General features: G+C 37.5%; 1 protein-coding gene across 2 annotated transcripts in view; it reads right to left on the bottom strand.

The window, feature by feature from the left end:
• The window catches only part of TRPC6 (transient receptor potential cation channel subfamily C member 6), an 80,890-nt gene that overhangs the window by 35,507 nt on the left and 17,735 nt on the right, over nt 1–27,648 (bottom strand). The gene's annotated exons all lie outside the window — the stretch shown is intronic.

Below are 27,648 nucleotides of genomic sequence, written 5' to 3'. Positions count from 1 at the left end.
AAATTCTAGTATAAATTAGTCATTTTTATCTTCTCTGTAGATAAAGGAGAGACATTTCTCCTACCTACGTTATAAGTGGAGAACCTATATTTTTTCATTGTTTCCAAGAGAATGCCAGCAGATTAGGTGAGAGGCCTCCTTTAATGCATAGAATTTAACAGGAATATAGACCACAGAAGGATGATGGAGTAAAGTCCCTTACAAGTACAGGTATCACCTCAAACAATTCCCATTAAAATATCAGAATCTGTCTTGAAGGAAAAGGCTGTCTTGCTGAAATTTTATTGTCTGTCACTAATCACACGGAAAGACTGATCTTGAATTTGACTGTTGTAGTACTCAGAAACATTGACTTAATTTTCAGCCTAAATTTAAAAATCACCAATTTAGATCTATTTTACTCAAACTAAGTATCACTTTTTCTTACAGTAGTCACCTGCAAAACATGAACTCATAGCAATCATATCTCCTCTCAACCTTCATCTTGCTGAGTGCAGCTCCTCTCATTTCCTGCTACATCCATGAGGTTCCATCTGCCACAGGACAAAACCCATCTTGAGTACACCTTCCTAAACTTAAAATACAGTAATCCCTTGTGTCAGTGTTTGTAGTAAAATGATTAGACACCTTTTTTGGTGCAGTACATCTTTGGCTATCTCTCAGGTGCATTTACATCCAAGAAATCATTTTTAGGCACTATGGTTTCTTTAGTGAGGCAGAATTCTGCTTTTGCTGACTTTCCTTAATCAGGTCTCTGACAATGAGTTTTTATGAAGTGAAAGAACTATGCTGAAAGATCTGATTTTGACCCTCAACTCCCTTTGAGGATATGAACTGTCATTATAAAGAGTTGTGAAGCTGGGAAAGCTTGGCCATGGGAAACAACTGTGAGTATCCACAGCATTTGAATCCAAAGTAAAATGTTTTGTAAGAAATTCTGCAATATCTGCTAGAAATTGAACAAGCTGGTATAGTGACAGGTTGAAGTCCTCATCTTCCTTTACTCACTTAAAAGAGCTTAAAATACTTTAGAATTATCTTGTAAGAGTAATCTCTTAATGCATTTAAACTTAAGACTTGGCTTTCCTTCAAAAGTTTTTAACCTTTAGAAGACTGACATCTCAAGAAATTAGAACAAATTAAACTCAAAAAATTCAACTTTGCTACTATCTTCAGGACCATGCTTTAGTAAGAGACTGCACTGAAGTCCCTGACCTGCATATCTGAATATAAAACCAGAGATAAAGCCTGCTGTTCTCATGAAAAGAAAAAAAATGTGTACTCATGTACACTGCTAGCAATGCAAATCTACAGGCTGGAAACAAGTAAGGAAAAAAGGAGGCTGACACTTCTGGCAGTATCCTAAAGAAAAAAAATAAAGTCATAGACACAAATGTTCTCAGAGCAAACTAAATGGAGAAAGTTGTGCTGACACACTAGTTTAATCACAAACTCCTCAATCTTGTGAAGCTCAAGAATTCTGAAAATTGTCCAATCACTGTGACAATAGTTTCCACTGTTTGTTCAAAGTCAAATATGCAGCTGAAACAAGGTTGAAACCATTAGTAATCATTTCTGAACCAACTCTGTAAGGAAGCTTCCAGAAAACTTCGAAGGCTGTGAGCCTATTTTTACAAAGAGAAGAAAACAGCTAAACTAAATCAATCATTTTCAAATTTAATTTTCTTATGCTATTGGTAAACTGTCAATAATTAGCAATTAGCTAGGAGATCAGATAGGAAGTAATACCAAACAAAATCATCAGCACCAAACACCCAATAATAAATCAGCTCAAAACTATCCACTTATTTGGATTTGGATGTTCTGTTCTTCTACAGTCCTTTATCATACTTATATATAAAAAATTAAAAAATATATGTAGCACATAACATAATAGCATATATAATCTGCCAAACATATTTTATAAAATTATATATTGATATACATAAAATAATAGCAGCATATATAAAATTAAATAATATAAACTCCATCTAACTAGAGATAGGATGGGAGCTTAGACAGAGACATGGTGTGAACCTCTATATGATACCATGCTAAGGGACAGAAAATGACAGGCTGTAGAAAGCAAGATTAAATTGAAATTCTAAACGTAAAGATGGTAAACATCTTGAAACAAGTATCTGAACCTTGGGTTTTCCATCTTTTGGCATGAGGATCCAAGGTTCCTCCATAACCCTTAGGAGCTGGTGGTGAATTGTAAGTGAGCTGGGGCTGAAAAACACTGTACATAACAAGCCAAAACCACCTGTGGACATGTACTATAAAGCTTACAAATAATCAGTGACAGTGACTGTCCTAGGAGTAAGAAAACCCCACAATGAACAACCCTTAAGTATTTAATTTTGTAGCAGATGAAAGGTACAAGAAAGAGTATTTTTACTTTTGTGGGGTGTTTATCAGAAGATGTGCATGTAACACACAGTATGAAATATAAAATCTTTAAGACTTTTATTTGAAATTTTGGTGAAAATTGATTTGCCTTCTGCAACTGTCCCAGAGGTCTTCATTAGACCTGGACTGTCAAAGCTTTCTTGTTTACAGACTGCTGAGAAGTGTTTTCCCCAAACTGATTGTGTTGTGCAAATGCTTTTGTACAGGAACAGTTAAAAACAATTATGTTTTATAGTGTGTTTCATCAGTCACAGTTTGTGAACCTGGAAGGGTAATAGTCTGACAAACACTTTCTTCAGGAAATAACAAAAGGTTTTTCTTTCTCTCCTGAAAAGTAGTTTAGTGGCTATCTAATGGATGATGGAGAGAAAACACCCAAAATAAGGCAAACAACCAGTTCTCAGGCTCCTTATTTAATTTGTCATTCATTAACCCTAATTTTTACCCTTGGCTGAGTAATAAACCAGTGGTTTATTATTGATGAATTAGCTTCCAACCTCTAAAATGGGAATGACAAGTAAACAGAAGCATTTAGGGAAATGACTGGGAAAACAATGTCTGAATAAAAAATGGCCTAAGGAGAAAAAGTAGCCTGGAAAGCTGTAACCGAGTCAGCTTACAGATTTATCAGGAACAACACACAAAAGGTTATAGCACTCAGATTGCTTGAAGCTTTTAAAGAGGGGTGTGAGATTTAAATTCTTCCTCAAAAGAAAAAAAAAAGAGAGAAGAGTGCTTTACCAGCCCAGAGGCTTTTATACATCACAACTGCAAAGCAAAGCAAACAGATTCACTGAATATTCTGACTTTGAAGGGACCCACAAGGATTACTGAGTCCAGCTCTGATGTAAACAGCCCATATGAGGAATAAATCCATAACCTTGGTGTTACTAGCACCATGCTCTGACACCCCAACTAAGCTAACCTCAAGCCTAGGTTGGTAAGGCCTAACCTAGGTAAGCCTAGGATGGTAAAGCAAGGCAGATGACATGAAGAAATGGGTTGAGACCGCTTAGTACGGAGTGTCAAAAGATACCATCCTTTTCTTTGAGGATTACTATCATTTTAAGGTTTAAAAGACTTATAGTCATCTGGATTGTGTAGGTCTGAACACTGAGGTGTACCCGAGCACATTCTTAATTTCATTCTGTCTGCTGAAGACATTTGACAATAAACTTACAATAAAATTTTTAAAGCTTAATTTTAGTGTCATTACTGAAAAACTGAATTCCTACTTTCCAGTAGCTGATCTTGCTCAGAATGTCTAGCTACGTCTGCAAAACTAGTTCCTCTCTGTGTAACACCTGCTCAAACATTTTTCCTCACCTGTAAAAAATGTTGAATGCATTCACCCTTTAAAACACATTAATTAAAGTTCAATTGCCTATTTTCACAGCTTATTTGATCAATGTGCAACCTCAACTCTGAGGCTTTTTAAAGACAGGAAATATTTATCTTTCTGTACTGTTTCTTGCAGAAGGTGGCAAAGAATACTGGTGTGTGCCCAGTAGTAAACACTTTATTAAGCTTGGCACTTGATAACACCACTGTTCTCCTCTATACCCAGCATCTAATAAAAAATACAGGATTCCACATTCCTTACATGATTTTCAGGAAGTTCCTCTTGGTGCCTACTCAGTAAGTTAGTTACATCCTCTGCCCTTCTGGAGACAGACCATCCAAAGTTCACTTGTTTAAGAATAGTAAAACAAAGATCAAAGAGTCTTAATAATTCAAATTAAAGTGTGCATTTTATCTTCTGGACTGAGGATAAAAAGGAAAATTAGAAGACATGAAATATAAAGCATGACTTTAGCATAGTTTTATCAGCTAGCTACTTTGCTAATTTGTGGCTTTTATATGAATACCTGAATTACATCACAGTCTTCATTGTCACATCTTCATAGAGGTATTTCACTTGCATATGCCATATCCTGTTAAATTCTGTATTCCTACAGTCTTACGCAAATAATTCTTAATTTCTGAAGGTTTCTATGTGGCTTTGTATTTGGGGCTTAAACAAAGTATATAGGTCTATTTGAGCTTGCATGTTTTGTAAAATGTAATGTGTTATGCCTTGCTCACTCCCCAGTAACCTGGCCATGCCTAACTTTGTCACTGCAGCTGACAGTCCTTGTTGAGGTTCCTTCTGTTAGCCCTGAAACCACCTCCCCTTTCAGAAACTCCATTTTCTGCTCAAGTGCTTTCTTTCCATTTCAAGGCACACCTTTTGCAGAGCTATCAGTACTGTACAGTGCAGCTGCCTGCCAGCAGCTCTGGTGAGTTATGGCTTTCATTACTCACCTCACTGAGAGATGACGGTCAGGAAGACCACTGTAGACAACAATTGCCAGGAGCCTGCTTGCCTCAAGCAAGCTTCTCCTCTCCACTAAGTATCACTGGCCTTTCTGTCTTAATAAGCCACTGCAGTTAGCAATTTAAGAATGCCAGGTCTGACTTTATCTGAGATGGCAATTTAAGAACCATTTGTTTATCTAGATAGGAGCCCCCTGAAAAAGTACCTCCAGTTCATATCAGAGTCACCACTGAAGTTTCCATAACTCTCATATCATTATTAGTATCTTAAGACTACTCTGGATGATTTGTAGACTAAATCACTGAAGCTAACAGGTCATGGTTTTTTAAAATGAGGCTAAAACTTTGTTCAGTTAGAAGGATCACAATCGATATAGCAGCTGTAACACAAACACAGCTGTCTATATATGACAAACATGCCTCTATAAACAAAACATTATTACATTAGCAGTGAAATGGCAGACATCAACACCATAGCCCTTGTTACTTGCACAGAGTTCCTTAGGAATGAAGTGACCAGAAATCAAATAAAAGCAAAATCCATTTCTCTTATATCTCATGGAACATCGTACTTCTGTGTAGCACGCGCTTTAGTGCTGTGTCCCACTGGTTATAAATAAAAGTACTCTAAATAGAGTGTGGATACTTGTACCAATGCTAAAACTGGATACAAACAAAGCAAACTTCTATTATATACAAGCAACTTGATGCTGGCCTTCAACTGTTGGAAATGCTGAGATTCTTAAAGAGAAAATATCTTTTAAACAATAAACTAAAGGCAAGGTTCAGTGTTTTATTTCTCCAAATCTTTTTACACAAAATGTTGATCCCATAGAGATAGAGGGACAAACTGAATTTCTTTTTTTTTTTTTTTAATTTCAAAAGGATAAAGCCTAATTTCTATTAAACTAAACAGGTTAATTCCTGTACTGTCATATTTTATACAATGCAGCACTTTTGCTAACTGCTTCATAAATTAGGTCAGGATGCTGTTTCATGTGCATCCTTGCAGAAACACTCCAAACCTTCTGCTCTGCTTCGGCTGCTCATGGTTACTGTTGTACCACGTCATTCAGTATCCTGACAGAAGTGCTGGGATATCTCCAGGCTGACCCCAAGCAAGGAGCTATCTAAATGAAAATTAACATTTCTGAAATAAGAAAACTCCTCTTCTCCCCCCACCCCTCCAGGAAAATGCTTACTCTAAGCCCAGCTCTCCAACCCAGATTATCACACAGATGTGAACCCTTGTGCTGTCCCCTGGTAGGAGGCAGAGTGAGGACAGGAATCAGTGGCAGGAGGTGAGGAGAGAAGATTTGAGTCTAACACCAGTCTGTACCACAAAGATTACTGTCTACAGTAGTCACTTAGACACAACTGTGTATTTTCCTTTGTATTTTCCCTTTGTTGAACCACCCTACTGCGAGCTCTTACTCAAAACAATAGGTTACAAGGCAAAACAAAGGGGATTTTTTTTAACCAGCATTTTGTATTCACTCATGAAGTGATATATCTATGATGATGACAGATGATTTAGAAGACAGGGGAAAAGCAGACTATACAATTTCATGTGGATTTTCTCTATCAAGCTCCGGGTTGTGCTTTCCCATTTCACAACCGGATAAAGAGAACCTGGGCATATTAATCATATTTAGACCAGTAACAGTGGTCCTTCAGCTGAAAAAACTGGAAAATAAAAAAAAATCCTGAAAGACAATGCATCTCTAGTTTTAGTGAATCCTAAACAGAGAACAGGTTGAAACCTGTGAGTCCAGAAGGGCCAGGTTATTTTCTGAGCATTTAATGCTCTCCTGTCCACTCACTGTCTGCGGTTCACAAACAGGATGCCTGCAGCTGGCACCCTGCTCTGACTCCCTGCCCCAAGGACTGCTCATGTACAGCTCTCTTGCTCACATTTCTGAGTTATCACAGGACCACTAATGAAGAGCTACAGAGGATCCCAGAGACTGGCTGAGAGCTGATGAAGATGAGAAACCCATTTACACAACCCCCCTCTATCTAGAGAACATGTGCCAATGCACTGACAGAACAACACATTCAAATCTATCTGGAGACCCAACACCACCCTTTTATAGTGTGCATTTTCCTTCTGCCATGTCTTCCTCAATTTTGACCACAAATAGGCACATTTTTAAGTAGCACTTGGAGGGAAAGCTGATCACTTATTCTGCCTGTCCTCCTTTCTTTTATATATATTTTTTTTCAAGAACAAGTACAAGCAGAGCCTGTAACTTATCCCTACAGAAGAAACTGAAGAAAAGGGAGCAGGAAGTAAATTAGCAGATTACTGATCAAAGCAAGGCAAAGGAGGTGCTCTGTCATACTGTGCAGTTAGTATGTGCAACGTGACACACAATCCTACAGGTGATAAAATCTAACAACAGGCTTAAGGGGCAACTAGACAAATTCAGCCAACAAAAATCCACTGCTGGGATTGAATTTCCTCTTATTTATATATATATATAGATATATATATTTAGACATGGAATCATGTGTATACCAAATAATATATATAATTGCATATAATTGCTTACCTGAAAAGGTTTTCTTGAACCATACCCATGTCTGTAGGTGTTTGCACAGCCTACAGCACATTCCAAAAGCTTCTATTATAATCTATTCCAGTCTCAATAGTTTTAATATTCATATCGCATAGATGTTGTAAAAATTTGGCTGAATAAAAGAATTTTTATGGACATTTTGTTATGTAAACTTCAGTACGGATAAAGATTATTAAATTAGGCAACAGGAAGGTACATCTATATACTAGAGACAAAATTACATTTGTGTTGCTCCTCTGAGTAAAGCCACAATTTATCAGAGAGACATGGAATCTGATTTAGTACAGTGGTAATTTAGAGTTAATGGATGCATGTTTATAAAAATCACTTCACGCCTAAGAGAAAAAAAATAGGCCCAAGAGGCTAATGTAAATAAATTTAAGGAATAGAAACTGTCCTGACTGTAGTCTTTCCTGAGAATTTGAAGAACTCAAGCATTCAGACAGCTGATCTTGATTTAAGTTCCTCTACAATAAATATCAATGTCTGAAATTAAACAACAGCTTTAAAAGACATCTGTGCATGATGTACCAGAAAGATGAGGGAATCAAGCATTAATTGATAAGTTCTGGAGCAGCCCATTCTTCTCAGCCATTCCAGGGCTGAAATGTGAAAGTTCAATGGCACAAGCTCTCAATGCTGCTGCAAGAGCCTAGAAACTCTCCAGCAACACTGGTGGGTGTTCTACTGGTGCCATATACCTACCTCTAAATATCACTCCTCTTGCCTTTGCAAAATCTTATTCACCTATGGCTCACAGCTAGAGAACAACACCCATATAAGCCTCATGGTTCTGATGATCAGCTTCTCCCTACATGAGTAATTAGCTGTAAAAAACACAGGTGAGGAAAACTTCCCCCTGTGTTCTCCCAACCAAGTTTGCACCTTGAGTTCTTTAAAAGTACCCGGCACCACAGTCAGAACATTTTTCTAATAGCTCCCCTCATCTGAATACTTCACACCATAATGTATAAAACATACTTTGCACAGTGTCTCTTGACCTTTAGAGGGGAAAAAACACTAGATGCAAGTACATGGGGTTTCAGTTTAATAGGATTTAATCCCATTTAACAGTGCTTCACTACTTGTAAAGCTTAATACTGCTGGGACCAGGTGATTTTGAATTAAAGGCAGGAAAACTCAGATACCTAATTTAGGATAACTGTGCAGTTCATACTTTGTGAAACTATGGTTTCAGGCTGTCTGCAGTCAGGGAAGTGACACTATCCACAGTCACTAGCTCATATTCCCAAAGCAAAGAACAATGGCTGGAGAGGTGGAGAATAATGGGCCCTTAAGCACAGTTACACAGCTGAGCTTCAGCAAAATCCCAGCTGTGGAACTGCAGGGGCTGGGACTCCAGATGGCCACAGCTGAACACTGTAGGTAGGTGCAGAATGTGAAAGACTGCCTAAATCTGTGAAACAATGAATAAACCTAACCTAGCAGCCTTTATTCTGTTCTGCTTGCTAGAATGGGCAGATCTGTAGATACTTCACAGAGGTACAAGAAAGATTCTGGTTGAATTCTGTTGACCAAAAAAATGGAAAACAGAAAGAAAACTCAAGCAATGCTGGGGAAGGGTATATTTAAGTCAGGCCTCAGATATGAAGCGATGTCCCATTACAGTCCTGAGGCATTGGACTTCAGATAGCAGTGGAGTTGCTATCAGAAGATGTTTAAAAATTAATTTCACTTCAGCTCATAATGTTGTCACATTCAGGAAAATATTTTAAAAGCAAGAGAAACTCCACACACTTGCTAGTGTTGCTATTCTTCAGTTTATTTTAACTGTGCCCTTTCACCACAGCCATTTTCATTCTGCTGGGTTTTTTTCATAACTGAATGGTGCTTACTGACATATGTGTTAATTAACCTCATTTGTGAAATGCTTCTCCCCAAGCACTTTCTTAGCTCCTTCATTTATTTTTAAAGGAACACCTATTAGAGAAAATATTGTCACCTATTTTATCCATAATCAAAACCTGCCAGAGGGTATTAGTAAATTGCTTGTAAATAATAATATACTATGAAAGTAATATACTAAGAAAAAGCCTGAAAAAAACCACAACATTCTTCTCAATAATTTGGGTTCTATTTTCATGTGCAAAATTAAAGGTATTTAACGCACTGATGGGATGCGCTTCACATGGTTTGAACATAGAAAATCACTGTTAATAACAATCAACTAAACCAGATCAGGCAGAAAAGGCATCCTACTTAGATATTCTTCAGGGAATATATACAGTGAAAATGTTGCACAAACATTTCAGGGGAATACACCAGATTCCAGCAGACAGATAATTATCTACTCAAGTAATCAGGGCTCAAAATCCTTTGCCTTGTAATGGTATAGAATAAATGTAGAGGGTTTACCCCTAAAATACAACAATCCAAAACAGATTAAATTAAAATAAAAAAAAAGCTCATCTATCATTTCTATTTCTGATTCTCTAAAATACAGAAGGTATTTTTACTTTTCCAGAAAACATGGTACCATTTTTTTTCAGGATGTAGGACAGCATTTATCTCTCCTGTCTGTGCTATTACCAGTCTTCAACTTCCTTTCACCCCTGAAACATAAAGAAGCCCAGCAGTATAATAAAATCTCCCTTGTGACAGAAACAGGCTGCTGGATTACTCTAGCCTTCACTCCCTTCCATTAGAAAAAGATCCATCTATGGCTGTTTCTTGGTTTCTGGAAATTGGCCAATATCCTATTTCATCTTTCACTCAACACCGTTTTACCACAGCTCATAATCTCTAGAAAGGAATCTTGTTAAGTGATTTTAGAAAACATAAGGCATATCCCTTATCTCATGCAACATTTTTATGGTGCTTAGAAAGGACTTTGGAAAATTAACAAAGGGTGCTCCCTTGTTTTCAAATCTTCCTGCTATTGATGGATAAATCATTTATTTTCAGGGACTCTCAAACTCCTCGAACCATAGAAACTTCAGAGGGTTCATATAGCAAACAATTAATTATTATAGTTATACATAGTGTAGATACCTGCTTTTCCATAAGCCATTTTAGAACTCAGCAATAGAATGGAAGACAGTCATTGAAGTACAAGAATTGGAAATAACACAGGAAATAACACAACTATATGTCCTGTCATACACAGCTTGGATTCCACTTGCCAGAATGCTGAATTTCCATTCACACATTTTACAGGAAACAGTGCTAAATCTGTACAAAGAGCAGGTCATCTTCTAGGGCTATCTATCATTGTTTTAAGTGATAACTTGGGCATTATATTGAGCCCAGACAGTCATTACTTTTTTGGCAGAGTAGAAAAGGGAATCATTCTTCATTAGATTTACTAACTACCTCAAGCAATTAGTTTTGAAGACTGCTTAATTAAACTTAATACAACCACTCCCTATTCCTTTTAATGGCATTTCTTACCATTTTCTTGCTCTTCTTTTTTTTTTTTTTCTTTTGACTGAGCTTTCAGAGATCAGTGCTGATGCAGAGTAATCAGAACATGACAGGTCCTTAGCTGGACTGTCCTGATGCAAATTCCTCATTTTATCCAGAACATACTTCACTAACATGCAACTGTTATTGATATAGAGATGAAGTAGATATATGGAAACTGAAAGGAACCAGACTGAAATTGCGTCTGCAAGGAAAAGGTGTGCTGAAGTACTTCAGGCTGTGTAAGCTTCAACTGTACTTGAGAACTGCTGTCTATCTCCAGCTCTGTTCTGCTTAGGAGATTTGCCTTGCATTGCACAAAAAATATGTCTCTCAATGTAAACAATGAATCTACCTAAAATCTATGTAAATCTTGATCTTCCAGGAATAAATAAAAACAGTGAACTTATGCTGTGGCCACCTTTGGTGAAAATAAATTCTCAACTTCTGAAAAAAGTGTACTAGACTGGGATGAAGTAAGGTAATAGTGTTCACACAAGCTGTCATCAAAGAGGGTTTCAAACATTTGCAACACCTGTTAAGGAGAGGAGCACTTGTGCAATGCTTTAGTTCCACACTGATAAAGAATATTAAGCAAATGTACCGGACTGTTTTAGAAGGTGTCCAATCAACCTATTCACTGCTTATTCAACATTAATCAAGCCGGTAAATAGTCCAGGGTCACCCTGAACTGCTTTTTCTACTAGTGAGCAGAGAAAGTGATGTATCCCCAAATCTAGTCCTCAGTTCATTAGGCCAATAATCAAAATCTCCTCACAGACAACCTGCACACTGCCCACAGGAAACCTTTCTACAGAGACGTCTGATATCTCCATATACAAGACAAGCAACAGGAATGATCTCTACTGTGAAAACCAAAGTGAGAGCATTCCAGTGCTTAGTACTACAAGCAAAACAATAATCAAATTGTCTCATCTGCAGAAGCAGAAATAATCCTGATCACCTAAAGCTGTTCAGAATTTAGCTCAAAGAAGTTTGTGGCTGGTGTAACTGTTACCCTTGCCTTAGTTTGCCACAAGTCTCATTGCTGCGCGATTTTAGAGTGGTAGATTTGGCTGGAAACACAGACAAAACTACATTTCCTCATTCACATTTCATTTATATTACATTAAATTTCCCACTGTCTTCTTTCTGTGTGACCTAAATAAAACATTCTTGTAAGTAAAGAATGAGCTTTTACTTTTTTTCTAAAAATACTTTGCATTTTACCTATAAATAAGTAATAGTGATATGAAGCATCTGGGCCAAGTTCACTGTAGAAAAATTAGGTCAGCTATCCAAAAAAATGAACAGATTCATTTAATGCTGCCTCCAGTTTCAGAATGGATTAATTTCTTATTGAAGCACCTTTTGTGCCTCCTTAAATGCCTGGCACTAGCAGATGTTGAAAATTCCATGAAAAATATGGTGGATTATCTCAGTCTTTCTTTTTGAGACCTGCATTTTGGATATTATGTTTTCTGTTTCCTAGTCATGAAAAATACTAATGGGGGAAAGGGACAGGCATTATGGGAGTCTGAGAAGAATTATGTAGAAGAGACTTCTCTTACCCATTACAAGAAAATTTAAACCAACACTTAAAGAATTCAGAGGAAATGAAAAATATCTTCAAAACTGAATAAAAGGAAAAGATGAAATAAGGTGGAAACAGATGTAAAAAGCGGACTATTCAGTGTTCCTTATAAAAACCACTCAATTTTACCTTTATCCTGATTAAAGAATTTTGGATAAATAACAGTGCCCCAAATCACAAACAAATACAAAACCTAAGGACTTGTTGTCAGGTTTTCATATATGAGTTGTTGTACTATTTCTTCCTGTCCCCTCTTCATCAGTTTTTACACTGGTCTCTACCTGAGTCTTACAAACCTTCTGAAAATTGGGCCAGAAGTTTTAATAGAATTTGTTTTAGTTCTTTTTTGTTTATTCCACTCTCTAGACAGGTCAGTAATAGCAAAAGTATTTGCTGTGTCAGTCTCATCCTTTCCAAGAAAATCAATGCTTTCATTGCTATGGCAGGGACAAAATAAATTTAATACATTATGTTCCCTTTGCCTGCGTCATCAAACATAACAGTCTATTTATCATGATCTAGCTTTCAGTGTTCCTTTGCATAACTTTTCATATATAATGCAATTTCTAGAGCAATCACAACAGCTTTAAAATAATGAACTGAGCGATACTGAGCAATAATGAACTTGTTGAAAGGATGCTAAATTTATTGTAAATTTATTAGAGAAGAAAAACAATACCATGACAGAGAACACGTATTTCCTTTAACTTCTGCTGACTCTGGGGCATAATTTCTCAAATTTTTTACTAATTTCCATTACTAAAAGAAGATAAGCAAACATTAAAATACTTTTAAAATAGTTAAAATCAGAAAAAGGCAATCAAAATAAATATTATTAAATATCAAACAATAGCACTGAAAGTCATCAACAATATGACTCTCAATGGTACATTTTTTCTTAGAGAAAAGAAAACCTGAATGAAGTCTGAGAAACTTCTGAATAGGATTAACTGAACTGGCTCATAAAAAATTGGTCAAATGACCTAAAAGGGTTGTGTTATCATAACACAGCTCTATCAGGAAGCCCTGCTGACAAGAAAGAATATTATGCAAGAAACCTGACTCATAAACATACTTCTCATGTTGGCACCTGGGTTATTCAAGGCACTTTAAGAAATGAAAAGATGGCAGCCAGCTGATCCAAAGAGGAAAAATGTTCTTTGAATAGGAAACAGCATGAGAAAATTAAAGGAAAAGTTAAATTCAGGAATTCAGGTCAGGAAATTACTTAGGAAAACAAAGTCTGTTTCCTGAAACAGGACACTGTTTTGGACATTTCTCTGCAACACTAAAATCCACGGGTGTCAGAGGCAGCCTGAATTTGGATTATTAAAATCCAGAAAAATGTGCTGCCCACCCCTTTCTTTTGCATGTCACCTCTCCTTTTGCATCATAAAATCAGCAGATCCTGGTTGAGGCTTTAGTCTGGCATAACAGGATTACACCAACTCTACTCCCAGGTGAACTGCTACTATTCAGGTTCTGTGTGGCAGGAAAAAAAAAAAGAACCAACAAAAAAATCAGAAAAACAAACCCAAACCCAAAACCAGTGAAATGGCAGCTGGTGAAGCATTGTGATTACTATTTTCACATGAAAATAGTATGGACAGCATCAATAATGTAATAAGGAAGCAATCTGAAAATATGGCTGTCTTACACTGCCAAAATTCATGTTACCTAGTACGCAGGAAAGGCTTCTTACACTTATTATAAATTCCACAGAAATACTGAAAACCTGCAAGCAGATCTCCCAACTGAGTTTATGTTTCAGGGGAAGTAAAAAGAAAGTAAATTCCAAGTAAGAAACTTGTAGATGTCACTACGTGGAACACTGAACATCCATAACCTACTTGGCTTTATATCTGCTGGCTGATTCTGTTTCCCTAAAAAAGGTAACAATTCAAGCCCAGTCCTCCTTCCTCAAAACAGCAGAAACTCAAATTCAAAACCTGATGACAACAAAGGAAAACATTCCCCTAGATGTTAATTCATTTGGAGTAAGACCAAAGGATGAAGCAGCTTCTTTTCTAGGGAAACTTGTTTTTTCAGTTGTTCTGAAATTCATTAGTGAGGAAATGAAAGGTTTTAGTGACTTCAGGCATGGAGCAAACCCCAAATATTAACTTGGGATTCTCTGCAGGGCAATCAGTGCAAAGTTTAAAAGAGGTCTCAAGTGCTTTGCTTAGTGTCAAAAGGACACGTTTTAATCTTGATCTTCAAGGTCACAAGCTAATTGCTAAATTGTCGGTTTTGTGCCTCAAAAGGAAAAACAACAACAACAAAAAAAAAGCTTATGTCTTATGCTTGGTGTCAGTGGCCCCGAGATATAACCATTAATTTCTGTCTGCTTTTGCTTCTGGAAAGAATATAATTGTGTCACTACATCCCTGAGCACTATGGCTTTTTGCAAAACCAACTCTACTAAGAACTGAATAATAAATATCATAAAATAGATCTGGAATAAAACACCACATTTTATGGTAGCCATTGTTATGTCTAGGGTGGTTTTTTTGTGTTGAACACTGTCAGAAACTAAATAATGCTCCCAAATAACCTGTTTTGCTAGGATTAAAGAAGTATGTCCTAAATGATGCCCTTGGTAAAGAACTAATAAATGTCCTGTGTTTTGTAAAACATCACTTTTTGTATTCTATTTTCTGAGCTTCTGAAATTGCTTTTGTGACAGGGAGCCACAGCTCTTTGCATGAGTTACCCATATCTGGTCATGACTGTGTACATCAGAACAGCCTTTGAGACCATGCCAGAATAAAACCACACATCCATTTCATGTGTCCAGAATTCAATGTCGTGACAGGAGTTATTTGAAAATACTATGCAAAACTAAATAAATAGCACTCATCTTATGAGAAAGGTTTTGCCCTTATGATTGTTTACTGATGTAGTTCCTAATTCTTCTAATCCCTATTTTTCTGGCTACTCCACAGACACCCAGGAAGCCTCAGAAGAGCGTAGAAGAATCTTGAGCTCTACCTTTATCAGCACCATCTGTCATAATAACATTTTTTCAAAGATGGCAACCTGACAATCAAACACAGTAATTAACTATCACAGCTGTCTGTGGGTTCCCTATACATGCCCTGTCACCTCAATCAATTTTATGGCAAAGCTAAATATGTATGAAAATGCAGGGTTCATATGGTCATTAACGACCTCGCCCCTCTGTAGCTTTCATTTGGAGAGGTTTCAGAGAACATTCTCTCACAACAATGTTTGGTCATCTCAATTTTCAAAGTAACAAGCCAATTTGTGGCTCAGCTCATAAAGGGACACTTTTAAATAGGTTAAATGAGAAGGAAGGGATGTGTACACATTTGTGGATAAGAGGGTTTGAAGGAATCAGGATATAAAAACTGGTGTTTAAGGAACAAGTACTGTAATTGTACCCAGTGCTGAAGTCTAGGCACTGGGCAGTGACTTGTAAGAAATATCAAAATATGCCATCAAATTCAAGACACAGATTTAGCAGAGCTTGGTATGGTTAAGTCTATAACTTTATAAGTTTAATTTCTAAATCAATGCTTCTATGTTTTACTTTGTTTCTAATCACAACTCAGAGAATGAGAGGTTCCTTACCACCTCTTATTTTGAATTTTATTCCTAAATGCTTCTTTGACAGAGTTAGTAAACAAATCACTTTCCTTTGAATGGCTGCAGAATTTTTTGCAGGACTGCTTGAATGCCAACAACTCTGCCTAGAAGGATCAAATTAAACTCTGATTCTCATACTGTTGTACAGAAGATTTCAACACACCTGAGCAGAACACCCCAGGCATTTCCAAATACTCCCTAAAAATGACTCAGAACACTGACTCACTCACATTTCTATTGCTAATGAGATCTGGAGGAACTCTTCCATCAAGCAGTCACTCTCGTGCTGTGCACAGTTTACGTCACTACACAAGATCTTTCTTACTTTAGCCACACAAGAAGCCCACCAGTAAGAAAGACAATGTATGTCAGAATGGTCTGTTTTTCTTTTAAAAAAATTTAAACATGAGTCACTCAGCACAGGAGAAAATAATCTGATGCTTTTAATGGGGTATACTCATGTTGACACCAGAACTGACTTGGGAAATGAGATAATACCTAATCATATCCATTATGTGTGACACAATCAGACAGGATTGATTTGACTAAATATAGATGCACACAATGCAGACATCTGCAACTGAACTCGGCATCCCGAACCCTCCACGCTGCTGATGGACAGAAATAAGCCCTTCCACGGCATGACTCACTGCCCCAAGCAAATGTCTAAATTGAACTGCACATTAGAAGTGCCTATTTATCTTCACTTTTTGTAAAAGAGCTAAGCATGGCTAGTTGAGATAGAGATACCTACATAGACATCACTAAAATTTTTTGAGGGGATAACAACTTTTTCATGCTCTGATTCAAGTCTATACTAACTGGTCCAAGAAAGGTATTGCCTTCATCCCAAAACCTTATCTTTCCAACATCCTTAAATCATTCTGATTGTAACATTGTCTGTAAATTAAAACATGCCATTTTTTTCAAACTCTGCCACTTTGTAAAGCAGAATGCAGGGAATTTAGCTAGAAGTTGCACCAGAAATTAGATTTAAAGCATAGATCTGAGAGATTTATGTAAGAACAGATGCTCTCTTGAAAACACACTTTTCTGATATTCAATCTAAGCTCTAGCAAAAGGTCAAATAATGCTGTGAAAATTCCCCAGGCAGTTGCATTTTCACCATGGCAGCATAAGCTAGATAAAGCCAAACATCTCCTTGAATCTGATCCAAATGTTACTGACTTGTGTGGGAACTGGTCTGGACCTTTAATGTTCAAAAGGATCAGAAAATTCCTGTAATGAGATGAAATAATGCTATCTGTTTGGAAGAGATGAATCATTATTAAAATATGCCACCATCTTACTTGAGTTAACACAATGTATGAGAACATCAGTCTTTGAAAAACTAAACAAGTGAACAAACATCCATGAAAAATGTACAGGGATAAAACTCTTACTTGATCAAAGATAATATAAAGCTCTGTTGCTCACTTTAATGAGGCTGGGATTTTACTGTATGACTTCACTGTATGTATACCAAAATGAAACCTCTTAAAAAATGTATTCTGCTTTGCTGCAGTATGTAAAATATTAGTTAACCTACGTAAATACAAATTTTGCATAACATATTTTCTGTGTGTACTTGAGCTTCACTCTATGACTATGATATAAATGTTCACACATGGAATCCCTGATAGAGAGGATGAAACTCATTAATTTCCCTGGCTTTCAGCACACCACTGTTTTGTTCATTCACTCTTCATTGATCTCATATGCTAGGTGCCATGAGTTGCTCAATCACAGGGAAGGCAAGTGAGCTGCCTCTGGCACACTGGGTCCTTGAAGGTTTCATGTTCCTGCAATACAAATAATTTCCCAAGAAAATATAGACTGCTCCCCTTAATGCAGGAAACAAGTCAAAATAATTGTTCAATGCTCAGAACAGGACATATCATGTATGGTTATAGAGAAAGAGAATTGCAGGTGCTTTCTGCTGCTTTGTCCTTTGTCCTGGTCCTGTCCCTGAGGACCTGTCTGGAGCATGTTACGATTGCCTTTCAGCCAGTAGATTAATTTTCTCTCTTTGGAATACTCAAGACATGGGAAGGAAAGCTGAAGAAAATTATGAGTTAGAGTATATGTGGAACACACATAAGGGAACTGGGGTATCTGCACCAAAAAGTGAACTGGTGCTGAACAACCCTTGACCCTTTATTAAACCCTGTTATTTAAAAAAACACAGTGGCAGCATTCAGACTAGCTAATGGAAATTTTCCATTGCCTGGGTTAACTCCTGAGTGGCGCGTGGGAATATTTGGGAATGCTAGTTGGCTTATCCCAAAAACATACCAGGGACCATTCTAATAATTTAGCCATACAGAGCGAGATCCGCTGCCCAGGAACATTCCCTGGCACTTACTCATTTACTAGTACAGACATAGCCTAGGGACTAGAAATTGAGCAGAAACCTGTTGTGTGACATGCTGTCCAGACACATAAGAAAATGGTACCTTTGTCACCAACAGGTTTTCAAGTTACAAAATTACAAGTTTTCAATTCAGTTCCAAGTGGTTACTGATTCCATTTACAGGTGTTGTGTGAAATTGCTGGGCACGTTCAAAAACTTGGAAACGGCACACTGGGTCCTGAAAGAAAAATGTGTAGAGAGCAAATGCCCAAGAATAACCCTAATAAAGCTCCTGTGTTTCCAAAACAAATAATAAACCTTGAATATCCCAGGAAACATGGCTAGCTGAATTACAAGATTTCCCTTCCCCCATTTATTTCCAAGGACAGCGGATGTAACAAAACAAAGAGAAGAAAAGAATATTGTGTAGTTATTGATAAAATTAGGAGGAGAGGGAGGCAAAATTCCTGAGGTCTCGCATCCATTACAAATGTATGACACTCCTAAAATCAAAAAAGCCCCTTGTACAAGAAGCAGCAGCTTTTACTCCCAGTTTTCCTTAACTCTTTTTTTTTTTTTTTAATCAATTCATATTTACATCTATTAGAACAAAATAAGCCATCTGTTTTCTCTGGACATGTTGTCTGCAATGTAAAAATGTAAATATTATTGTACAATCAGAAGATGTTTGGGATGGATCTGCACTAATGCTTAGGTGAATGCGAAACAGGAGGGAGTTTGAAGAATGGAAAACGAAAACAATTGAAAGAAATTGACATTTCAACCCATGATATATCTAGGACTGCAATTTTTTATGCCTCATCAAGATATTTTCTAGAAAATGAAATAAAGTGAGGAAAAGTAATTCAAAATCGGCAGCATATCAATTTCATTATAATCAATGGCCACATCAGGATCCTCTGAGTCTTTTGAATCCTTCTGTGTAGATTATTTGCAATCTTTCACCTATTTGTGAAGGTAAGCACTGAGATAAGTGGAAAAATAGAGCAGTGGGAAGAAACAAAGACTTTCAAAGTGTTCTGAAATATGAAAAATATGAAATCAAAATAAAACTGAAATAAATATTTTAGTGGAAGCAAAACATTGTAATCAATATGTTATTGATAATCAACAGTGTAGTATCTTCATTATACTTAAGGCAATGGTAGAAACAGAATAGATCATATACTTGTAATCACTGCAAGATTTTCCTTTTCTCTCATGCAGCAGAAAAGTCAAATGGAAGTTCCTGGGCAAATACACTAAATGGACATAAACATTACACTCTGACATCTGTAGAATCCCTGCCTGCAGGCAAGGTTTCATTCTGCTGACTTTCTACGCTGGCCTGATGTGAACCTCCACCAAATGCAAAGCTGAGTAATCACAGCTAAGCCACAAGTTCAGCCTGAGCCATCTGCCTTCCTGCTGGGTGCATAACCCAAATGCTGCACCATACCAAAGGCATTTACAAGCTAAGGGCAAGTTCAGGCCAAGCTGGCATCCTCCTGGGCAGGACTGTGAATACATATCCATGCAGAAGTTCTCTGTGGGAACAGCAAGCTATTTATGTAATCCATATGAAATACCTGATTTTGTAGACAGCCAGAAACATTAAGTGCATATATGCTGATAATATATATGGAATTAAAATGAGAATGCCAAGTATTTTCTTATGAACACAGAGCAAAAGGCTACTAATAATTTTGAAGTTGGATTCTTGAAGTTCAATTAAGCATGACATTTTTAGTTAGGCATGGATCTTCCCCCCAGTTATAACAGCACAAAGTGGATTTGAATCTGTTATACACAAGTATAAATTCCTTGTAACCTGTCACCACAGAATCTCATCGGTGTTATGTAATCCAGGGAATGATTTTGAGAAATGCTCAAGAAACCTCTCTTCACTTTTCTGATGTGAATTAATAAATTCACATCGGAAAAGTGAAGAGAGGTTTCTTGAGCATTCCTAATTTTCTCATTGCCTGGTTTTCACAATTTATTGGAATGCTGCTTGTTCTTACGTTACCAAGAAACATCAGATATATTTACTCAAATACAGCCTCATGAAACAGAAATTATTTATATGAAAAGAGGAATCTCAAACAACTTTCTGATGGAAATTCTTCATACTTATCTGCTGCAACCAGAGTTCTAAGATAGTCCATCACACTTTTGAAATCTGTGGTTGGAACTTAAGAAAACTCTTAATAAATTGAATCTAAGTATTTAATAAAATATTCAAAAATCTCTTCTACAGGATTTGAAAGAGGAATTTATGTGACTTTTCATGTTGGATGCAATATTGATAAAATGTAAGGAGCTTTTAAAGAACCCACTATTCATCTAGCAAGGTTTTCTATTCTTCAGGACAAATTAAGCTTTAGGCTGATGAGTCTTTTTGCTGTAACTATTTGCACACTTTTGCTATGTCCTTTCTCCATCTATTTTTAATATGGGGAAAGCACATATCAGACACAACAGAAGAAAACAGTCTGTGTTAAACAACAAAAATTCCAGTAAAAAAACTTTCGCATTGCACAAAGAAACATTCATCAGCCTTATATGCATCTTGACCTGTGGCTGATACCTTTTTCAGTCAGGAACTGGCTCCTACTGAAATCCTCAGGAAATTTCATTTCATGATTACTGGCATATAAGTACTTTTATTTTTTGCAAACCAATATTCCTACATAGTTAGTGCACCCAAACTCTCATTAGCAGTGTATCAGCACTCTGGGATTACAAAGATGATGAAGAAGCTGTGACAACATACACAGTGGGAGTGTGCTGCAAAGACAGAGCTATTGGAGAGTCCGCAGGAGAGCCATGAGGATGGTGAAGGGGCTGGTGGTGAAGCCATATGAGGAGATGCTGAGGTTTGTTCAGCCTGGAGGAGACTGAGGCAAAACCTCATTGTTGTTCAAACTTCCTTGTGAGGGGAAGAGGAGGGACAGACATGGATCTCTGCTCTCTGGTGACCAGTGAGAGGACCCAAGGCCTGAATCTGTGTCAGGTGAGGTTTAGGCTGGATATCAGGAAAAGGTTCTTCACCCAGAGGGTGGCTGGGCACTGGAACAGGGTCCCTAGGGAAGTGGTGACAGCACCAGCCTGGCAGAGTTCAGAATGTGTTTGGACAATGCCCTCAGGTACATGTGACTCCTGGGGATGGTGCTGTGCAGGGACAGGAGTTGGACTCAATGATCAGTGTGGGCCCCTTCCAACTCAGCATATTCTGTGATTCTGTGAACTTACACTGCACAAAACAGCCTACAGCTACCAAGCTGGCAAGAAACTGTCCATATGATTCTTGCAGTGTCCATATAACTCCTTCAGTGTCCCACCACTCTGGGATTATGAGGAACAACTGACTGCAGCACTGGAGTAAATGTGGGCCAGCAGAGACACAACGCACAGTACTATGTGTCTCCAGCAGTGCTGACTGATGATGAGATGGGGATTCTGCAGGAGCCACCTTTGACCTGTCCTGGCTGAAGACTCCAGTTCAGTACAAGTCATGGCATCTCCATCCCATCACTGCAGACAGATCACATCACAGAGACACCCATCACTGCAGAATTACATCAATACACACATTAAAATTCCGCCACTACAAACACAAAACCTTCATAATTCATTTCAATAAATTGATAAGAAGTACCATCCAGAGGAGTTCATGGAAGCAAAACACCCAGTAGAAACACTGCACACAGTAAAAAAAAAATTTAAAACATAAAAATCCCCCATACACTGGGGATTTTACTTTTCAATTAAATACTATCATACAATAAATTCCTAAATGTTGCTGTAGCCAATTTCTCCTTTTGCTACTATGACCCATTTTTACTTTATTAGAAATATTTGAGAACACATTTACACCTCTATTGAATAACTATAAATACACTGCCTTCCAGCATATTGTCAGAGAAGATTCTTTTCAATGGTTACATTGTGGCTATAATATGCAGCTAGATTAAACTGTCATAGAAGATTTATTTATTAGGATCAAGTCCAAACTCTGCTTTGAAAAAACTGCAGAGTTATAAGGCTCCCTCCCAACCTGCATATGAGAAGATGTTTTGTATAAAGCCAAATGGAGACAGGCTGGGGGGTGGGGAAGATGGAAATGGGGAATGGACACTGTGATCCTGGAAGCTTCCAGAGTAAGTGTCAGGTGCAGGGTTTTGGAAGTGTGCACAGACAGGTTTAATCAAAAAGCATCAGCTACTCCTTCAGGCTTTCCATCTAGAATCAGCAGGAAGTGGACTTTTAGAGTAAGGAAAACCAATACAGCAGGTGGGGGACAGAGGGGGTCTTAAGAGACCACTTGTCTCTTACTATCATTGAACTCTCTACTTAAAATTTTCCCAGGCTGGGACTGGCTGAGTGCTTGGGGGAACACATACAGACACACACTTAAATTTCTCTATCATTTGTTCTGTATCTCTACCCTTTTTAGAGCTAATGAAAGTCTTCTTTTACAGAAAAAATAAATGTGTTCTTTAAATTGGCACTAGCTGGTACAGCATTTTTCGCAAGTTTAGTCAACTGTTTGCATGGCACGCCTGTGAGGCTAATCCTCATCGACCTCTACGCTGGTTAAAATGAATGTTTCACTACAGCTACTCTGCTCAGTTCCAGTAAACTCTCTCACTGCTGAGAACAGGGTGGCTGCATGAAAATCAACATTTGGAAACAGGTCCAGAAACACTCTCAATTCTTAAACTGTGAAGGGAATTGTTTGTATCACTGTATATGGATTAGGCAAAAAGCAGGACAGGGAACTAGGGAACTTTCCAACTTGGTACACACAAACTATGAATTGGTATAAGATACAAAGGTCATCAACAGCCTTGTCATCAGGAACTGTGAGGTTGTACAGCTCAAAACTCTGAAAGAAGGCAGCAAGACAAACAACAATTAAGAGTCTTGGTCTTCAGGAGAGCAAACATGACCTTGTTTAGAAAGCTGCTCAGCAGCATCCTGTGGGAAGGCAAAAAGTCAAGGTAGACTTGTTGGTTTTCAGGACAATCTCCTCAAAAGTATGACAAGAATCCTTTGTGATATATCAAAAAAAGCATTGTAGGAGGCCACTATGGATGAGCAACAATGTCCTGACTGAGCATAGGTGTAAAAAGGAAGCACAGGGATGGTGGAAAGAAGGCAGAAGCTATTTGATTCAATACAAAGATACTGTCCAACCACATAGGGATGGAGCTAGGTAAACCAAAGTTTGGGTAAAGTTACAATTAGCAAAGGAAATGAAAAGCAACTCTACAGGTTTCTAAAGAAACCAAGTAATAAAAAAGGAAGGCTAAAAAGAAGATAGGTCCATTACTCAATGTGGCAGTGAACCTAATGGAATCAGTAAGTCTGAACAGCTTGGTTTTCTTTGACTTGACGGGCAAAGTTTGTCAAGTCTGTGAGCCAAGTATCAGAGTGCAGGGGAGTAAAGCATTACCTACATTACCAGAAGATTAAATTGGACCAATTGGATATACATAAGTACAACTGATCACATCAGACACATGCGAAGTTGCTGAGGGACCTTGACAATACCACTGCAAGATTGTCATCTAATATCTCTCAACTAATATCTCTCAAAGGTTTTGGCAATTGAGAAAGTTTCTTGATTCTTGATATGCAGAAAAAGGCAAATGTTGCAACAATTTTCAAAAAAAGGGCTTCCCCAGAGATAACCAGTGCACAGCTGTAGGTGAATCAGTCCAATCTCAGTACCTCAGGAAGTCTGTGGTAAATTCTCCCAGAAGACATTTCCCACACATGAAGGATAACAAGGTGGAAAAGGCAGAAAATCACACCTGATAACTGGATTTCCTTCCATGACAAGATGTTGGGCTCCCTGTACCAAGCTAGAGCTATGGCATCACTGACCTTGATTTTAGCAAGGCCTTCAATATGACCCCACAGCAGAGTAGACAAATTGATGCAGTATGGTTTGGAGAGGGACAGGATAACGTGAGCACAAAAATTCCAGGACATTTGGGCTCAAAGGGTAGCAACAAGCACTACAAAGCCCAGTACAGCTGGGTACCAGCAACCCTCCTGGAACAATGTTAGTGTTTAATAGTGTTTAATGTGTGACATGGATGACACTTTTGGGAAGATGGTGGGAGCATCGACACATGGGAAGGTAGGGCTGCTGTTCAAAGGGTAGACCACAGAAATGGGCCAAATGTAGCATTACAAACTTCATCAAAGGCAGTTGTGAACTCTATGTCCAGGACAGATTAAACCAATGCAGCAAGCTGAAGAACAGCTGGAGAATATGCAGCATTCCACAAAAGAGCTGAAGATCCTCCAGGTAAAGAAGACTCAGCAATGTACCCCTTTGGCAAGGACAATGAACCCTGTACGGTGCTGTATCAGTAACAGCGCTGCCAGCAGATCAAGGGAAGTCATCCTTAGCCTTTTCTGGGCTCTGTTGAGACTCTCTTGGGCACATCTGGAGTTCTGTGTCCAGTTCTGGACTCACAACAAAAGTAAGACATGGACATAGCAGGGTAAGGCCAGCAAGTGCTCAACAGTGCTGGAGCTCAAGAAATGAAAGAAGAGATTGAGGAAACTGTTCTTAACCATCTTGTAGGAAAGAAAGCTGAGGCAAAGATCTTGCTGCTTTCAATAAAGACCTGCTGGAAGGATATGAAAATAACTGAGCCAGACTCATCTCAGTGAAAGGACAAGATGCAAAAAGCAGAAGTTGCAGCAACAGGATATTCCAATTTTGTTTAAAGAAAAAATGCTCCCCCATGGCATAGACTGACAAAATAATTTGTGGAGTCTCCACTGCTGGAGACTGAAATCGTTCAAACTCAGCTGAACAATACCATGTGCAACATGAACAAGCTGGATCTTCTCTGAGCAAATAAATAAGTATATTTTGGAATAATAAGTAAGTATATTTTAGAAGCAGAGAAACATAAGAAACAGGAACTGTTTCTGAGAGGCAACTATGTTACAAGTGATTGAATATGGACCAAATCATCACCAGCAAGGTGTGATGTGTGGTAATAAATTATTAAAAGTCAAGAAAAGAGCTATCAAAAAAAAAACTGAAGGAACTGGATTGGTGCTTCTTGATCTGGGAGGACCTCCACTGCACAAAAAATTTCCAGATACATAATGCTTCAAAATCAAAAGAAAAAAATATTTCCTTGAACTAGGCAAGGAGTTATATCGCAAAAAACTGTAGATGTTAAACATTTGGAAACCAGAATTCAACCTCTTCTTTCCTTCCACCAAAGCAATTTCTTCAATGACAACAATATTTCCTAACTTAACAAATAAATTCCTATATGCCCATCATATCAAATGGATTACTGAGTCCTAGTACATTAACTCTTACTGTTCTTCTTATTAATGTACAATTAATCTTTCAGTAACTGGCAATTTGCTACATTTCATTTTGTCGTATTATTCCTTTCTTCAATTTTCTGTCTAAAACTTTGTATTCTGTTCTTAAAATGGGGCTGGTATATCTACCATTCAGTTGTCACAAAATATCACCCCTATCTGATAGAGCTATAAAAACTGAAATGGCAAAGAAAAGATTGTTTGCCTTTAGAACTGAAAGCTTCGGATAGGCTTTGAAAAAATTATTTTAATATTTTCCATATTCCTGTTATAACACATTTTGAATCAACTCTACAAACATGAAATTTCATTTTAAGAGACATACTTCTAATTCTTCGTCTGAGCATCTATCTGACTGAAATGTAGCTTATTTTTTACCAACTGTATTTCATAAATTTCTAGTTACTGGCCATATTTAGGATGCCTAAGCTTGTGTGAACGTGAAAGTGCTTCTAAATTTTAAGGACTCCAGCTGGTGATCCACACAACCCTTTGACATTTCAATGCCCACATGAGAATATGTTACAGAGCCTTTCTACTGTGACTTATTGTGTCAAGAGTGATGATGCCTTCAGGCTCTAAATGGGAATTTTGGTCATTGAAATGTACATTTTAGATTAAAGAAAGCATAGATAATAATCTGCTTCACTAAACTTGCCCTAGCATATGGAAGTCACAGTATCCATTTGCCCTGAGTTGGAAACTTAAACCTATTGCAGAAAAACAAATCATGACCTCTATCTGGTTCAGAAAGTCCCAAAATAAAAATTTGATCAACTCTCGGTTTAGAAGCCCCTAATGAAAGCTCTCAGCCTGAAAGTGTACTATATATATTGAGATGTAACTTTAAAATTGAGAATGTTTCAGTGTTTTTCAGGCTTGAAGGTCACCATTAACTTTCCTTGAAGTTATTACACTTCTAACTGGAAAAATACAGCTAAATGAGTACTGAGTTGCTGACAGACTAGTACTTTTTCAGCAGGATAAATTTTGAAAGAATGCACATAAAAACATTCTGTCATGATCATACACAGGCAGCTTTGTCAAACCTTGAAGCTTACATTAGGAAATTCATTTGAAAGTCACAAAATCAGAGATCTTTTAAATCCAGTGCCAGATAAAAATAATCAAAAAGACATTTATTTTCACAGTAGTTATAGTTGTCCATGCAGTAAGTTCCTCGTTCTGTAAGTAGTGTTACAATCTGAGCACACATAATCAGAAAAATTAATCTTCACTTTCTTAAAATAAATTTACTATTTGGAGGGCTTTGCATGTATGAAAAAATGGCTTTTTAAAGTTCATCATAAGTTAATCTTCAAATAAAATATATCTCAGTGTTGTCCATCTATATAAACTTTGCACAAACACTGCTCCCTTCCCACAGTCGATGCCATAAATAAGGGTCATCTCAAGATGGTGCAAGCTGTTACAAAACCACTCCTCTTTTCCCAGTTATGCTCTCATGCATAAATGCCCATCATTCCCATTATATTTATCTGTGTCTCAATTGCATTTATGACATCATCTGCCCCATGATTCCAAAGAATTGTTTTTGTAAATGATAGGAACTCCAAAGATAAACATAAAGAGGCCTGAATTGACATTAAAGAAAGTGGATGACAGTGAACTTATTTTTTGTAGTTTTGCAAATTAGAAATCATCCAGTCATCCACTTAATAACAAAAAATGCAAATTTTTAAGGTTCTCAAATCAAAACACAACACCCCTCACAAGACACAGACAAAAGGCAGTTTAATCAGTAAGAATGTAATCCATCCAGGTAATTGAGAATCCACACAGCCCTTCAGCCTGCACAAGGAAAAGCCAACCAGTCAATACCTGGAGAAATGCAGGAAACAGAGCACAATTTTTATAACTAGAAATGAAAGTGTTACATAAATCCAGAAATATCCAGTCAAATACACTTCACCTTCAATAAACAATCTGCAGAGATGTGAGATGGATAAACAAAGCTCAAACTT

The sequence above is a fragment of the Agelaius phoeniceus genome, chromosome 2 (genome assembly GCF_051311805.1).
Source record: "Agelaius phoeniceus isolate bAgePho1 chromosome 2, bAgePho1.hap1, whole genome shotgun sequence".
Taxonomy (NCBI): domain Eukaryota; kingdom Metazoa; phylum Chordata; class Aves; order Passeriformes; family Icteridae; genus Agelaius; species Agelaius phoeniceus.
This window is presented reverse-complemented; position numbering and strand designations above follow the sequence as displayed.